This window comes from Lactuca sativa, chromosome 2, assembly GCF_002870075.4.
Source record: "Lactuca sativa cultivar Salinas chromosome 2, Lsat_Salinas_v11, whole genome shotgun sequence".
Lineage (NCBI taxonomy): Eukaryota > Viridiplantae > Streptophyta > Magnoliopsida > Asterales > Asteraceae > Lactuca > Lactuca sativa.
The window spans coordinates 42,392,258-42,396,710 of NC_056624.2; the positions used below are offsets into that span (position 1 = coordinate 42,392,258).

Below are 4,453 nucleotides of genomic sequence, written 5' to 3' on the forward strand. Positions count from 1 at the left end.
AATGACAATAACGAACTGATCCAAGCAAGAATGGCGTACCCTATTCATTACGTTCATGAATACTCACAGTGTCCGCCTTGAGTTTGGAAGATTGTCCTTGGGACACCCTTCACTAACACTCATAACTGGTGATATTCGGATCTTAGGTTCATTTCTGAAAGGTACATCATTCCTTGCGGTTGGTCAACTGATTCATCTATGTGAGGCAGAAAGTGATGATTTCTAATGGAAGTCCTGTTGAGCTTTGCACCACGAGGACTTCCCAAATGTCACCCATACTAGTACTACTCTCACCCATGCACGCTTAACTGCGGAGTTCTGATGGGATCTGGTGCATTAGTGCTGGAATGATCGCACCCTTTGAATTATGTCTTCTTGAAGAATAAGACCAGAGCTCCCAAAGGTGAGAAGCTTGGTCTTTTCATTCTGTTGCTGAGTAGTCGTTAAACTGTCTAGACGGTTCTTGTATCATTCTGATTCAGGCCAAGAGAGGAGTTATTATACATGAAAACTTAGCTTATACGCGTTATGATATAACCAAGACGGGGTGGATAATAAAATGTGTGATTCTACTCTAGTCCCACATCCCAACGAGGAAAAGAAACTAAGTTGGAAATCTCACATTCTATTGTCTACCAGGTCTTCGTTATATATAACTCGGGAATGTATAAGCGAGGAAAGTCATAATAATAATCTTCTTACGAATCTTTTTCGATGAACTAAGATTTCCTAGTAAAGGCTACTATTGACCCTAGATGTACGTCGATCGTTCAGTGAAAAAGTAAGAGTATGATCTCGAAGGATTGACCTACATCCCTATGATGCAGTCCTTGTACAGAACAAAAGTATCTTTACGAAGGTTTGACCTACATCCCTATCATGCAGTCCTTAGTAAGGAGTAGAAGTAAGTTCGTAGAATGGTCTCAAGACGTTTGTCATTCGAGCCGAGGTATCGTTGGTTGGTGAATAACATGATCAAACCACTGAAAGAGACTTGGAAATGTCTCTGGAGTTAAATTACTATAGTCCAATGACTTGACTAAAGCATGTTTCAGATAGACTCCAATGAAGGTATGATGAAAGCATTTGAACAAAAGAGTGACATATAAGTTAGCCGACTGCCAATATCATCGATGTTTAAGATGTAATAAGTTCGGGAAAATTTACCCTGCAATGGGTCTTACATCACATCTAGAGTAGAAAAAGTCCTTGACAGCATAAAGGTCTAACTAAAATTACTTACAGTACAAGGTAGTCACATAGGAAAGTGCTACACAGAACATAGGCAGGAACACGGTTCTTTAAAACCAAGAAGGAAAGTAAATATCTCTTAATGGTGACGGTCACCCCTATGGTGAACCCTTAGTTCAGCTAGTTGACGTTCCATATCAAGTAGGTGTCTTTCATACACCCTCTGGCGTACTCAGAGCTCTATGATTTCGGCTCGAGTTTCAGCTAGGGCTTGCAGTAGGGTTTCATGGTTTCTCTCAGATCTCTTGTAAGTGTGTTCAAAGCGATTGGTGCGAATGGTACGCATCCCTGCGTTGGCATCAACCTCTGCGATACGTTGGAGAGCCGTCATGCCCTGAATTTCATTTCGGACAACTCTACGGATCATGATTGATAGAACTCTGTCTGCTGAGTTCCCTTTGTTTACGTTGTAGAAGCTTCGGTCTCCATTAAACGACATTGGCTGATCTTGATCTTTGCTCCATGTTTCCAAGCATTCTACCCAAGGAGGCGTCGGACCATGAAAAGTCGGACGAGGGTTAGGATTTGGAATAGGATTTATTTGGGGCAAGTTCTCAACTTTGGGTTCGGAGTTAGCACCATCCAAAAGGTCTTCATCATGGTGATCATTCAAAGGGATCGGATGATCATTCTATGGTTATTCTCCAAACCATCCAGCAATGACTTCGTTCGGCAGATACGGGTTGTCGTGGGGATGGAGTCTAGCCATGTTATCTTCGCGAGAATTGGGGCCAAGAAGTAGTTATTAGACGAATTAACTAGATAATTATAAGAAAATCTTTATTAGTTACATCGCTATTTGTAAAGTGCATACCAGTTATATGTAATCAACACAGGATAGGCCTTCGAATAAGTGACCTTCTCTCCAAATTGACAAGGAATAGGGGTAAAGCAAAATTTCACTGATTCTAAGTCTATAACATCCTTGTTACATCTAGCCTTAGTGTATCCACTTAGCAACTATCAACCTAGTAATGAAGATCCTTTTAAGTTCTCAAGTATAAAGTACTTATAGTAACATCAAATACCCCTATGGTATTTCATTGTGGTAGTGTTGGTAAGATTTTAGACTTGTTGCCATATCACAACCATTCTTGGGCATATGCTAATCACTCCTCGGACCAGCATAGTTGATCAGGCTATGCCACTCCCAAGACTGACCATATATCCCCAGGCTTACTTGTGATATTCAACAATCGTAATACTTTTGTTCTTATCGTTGTGACACGGATTTTAGTATGAATGCAGGCACGTATACTTTGTTAAATATTTTATTCTTTAAAAGTATAAACTCTTAGACAGAGTGTAATGTATCACAACAATGTAAGCTAGTAAACAAGCAACAACATCATCCATTGCATTAATAGTATAATTTTAATTACAAGTGTGTTCTTTCATAATATACAACAATAAAATGAATAATCAGAATATACGACGAGTCTGGACTGCTCCGTCTTCACAAAACCTGGTCGTCGTACCTGTCTATTAGTGACCTGAGAATACAAGTTATTTTGAAAGCGAGTATCAGCCAAAAAACCTGGTGAATTCATAAGTATTAATGTGTCTTTGGTTTGTAAAACTTGTAATGAAAGACTTTGCATTGTTTTGAAATAAAGTTCGTATAAGTGTGGAAATGTTTGTAAGTAATTGAAAGCATTTGAAAAACCCTAGAAATCCCTATGATTCCTATTAGTATAAATGAAATCTTCTACCAAGACCTAACTGTTTTGAAAGTAGTCTTCTACCAAGACTGGATTATTTTGAAAGTAGTCTTCTACCAAGACTGGATTGTTTTGAAAGTAGTCTTCTACAAAGACTTGATTGTTTTGAAAGTAGCCTTCTACCAAGACCCGACTGTACTACTATTATTATAAATATAAGACATTATATCCTTTGGTACTAGGATACTCAAATATAATTCACCTCATACGTTATGTGAATGACTCACAAGATAAAGGTAATAATAATATAAATAACTCAAGTATTATCCTTTTGTACTAGGATAACTAACATTGTTAATTGAAGACATCCGTATATATACATTTACCTCTATTGCTAACAGCTGGGTGTAGGAATAGTTAGTCCGTTAAAGTATACCTATAATGGTATCAACTGAAGACATCCGTAGATGTTCATTACCTCTGTTCCTAACAGCTGGGTGTCGGAATGGTTAGTCCCGTCTAGTAATTAAGTAGTCTTCTCACGAGACATGCTGTAAGTAGGTAATAATATGATTGGTAGTCCCTATTCTACATTTGGAACCAAAGGTGACTTCCGCAACGAATCGCTAGGTCGAAATCCATATTTATTACCAAATCATATATAAGCCGAAACTATACCTACAATAGCTTACTAAGGATGTATGAACGTATACCTTTGCTACCCAAAGGAACTGAACTGACTGGCTAGAACTATTATGTCTGTATATGTACACATGATATGCAACTAATATTTAGACGACCTTCGGACGGATACCCGATACCCTACCAGACCACATCCCAATGAGAAAAATGAAATAAAGCGGGTTAGCCTTCCTAACTCCTTTAAACATTACTTATATAACTATACATATACAGGCATGCTTTTAACAAAGTATCTATGTAAAGGTATCCAAGTAAGTGTATCCATGTAAGTGTATTCATGTAAACGTACTCATGTAAGCGAATCTAGGTAAACATAGTCATGTAACATGTAATATATTAGTATAAACTCATGAATGAACTGACTCTTGTGATGATTCCTTGTACTTGGAATGGTAAGTAGTATCTCTTAACTATGCATATAATAGTTACTAGTAAGGTACAAGTATAACGAAGGTATACCTTTGCTACCCAAAGTTACTGAACTGACTGAAGGTACTTTAATGTTTATATATGTATACATGATATATAACTAATAGTTGAACGACCTTCGGACGGATAACCGATACCCTAAAGCCACATCCCAACGAGGAAAAGGAAATAAGGCAAGCTAGCCTTCCTAAGTCCTTCAAGCATTACTTATATAACTATACATATATGGGCATGCATTTCATAATATAGAAGAATAAAAGAAGTTTTGTAAAACCTTTGAAAAAGATTTATATCTAAGAAAAGATCGACTTGATGTCAGTTATAAAACGGTTTGAAAGTATTTGTTTGATAAAATAGTTTAAGTATAAAGAAACCTTTGTTTGAAACACAACTGTAAAAAAGTTTGAAAT

At 37.3% G+C, this 4,453-nt stretch overlaps 1 pseudogene; it reads right to left on the reverse strand.

Moving 5' to 3' along the window:
- Nucleotides 1-241: 241 nt before the first annotated feature.
- Nucleotides 242-359, reverse strand: LOC111907826 (5S ribosomal RNA; annotated as a pseudogene).
- Between the last annotated feature and the right edge of the window lie 4,094 nt (nt 360-4,453).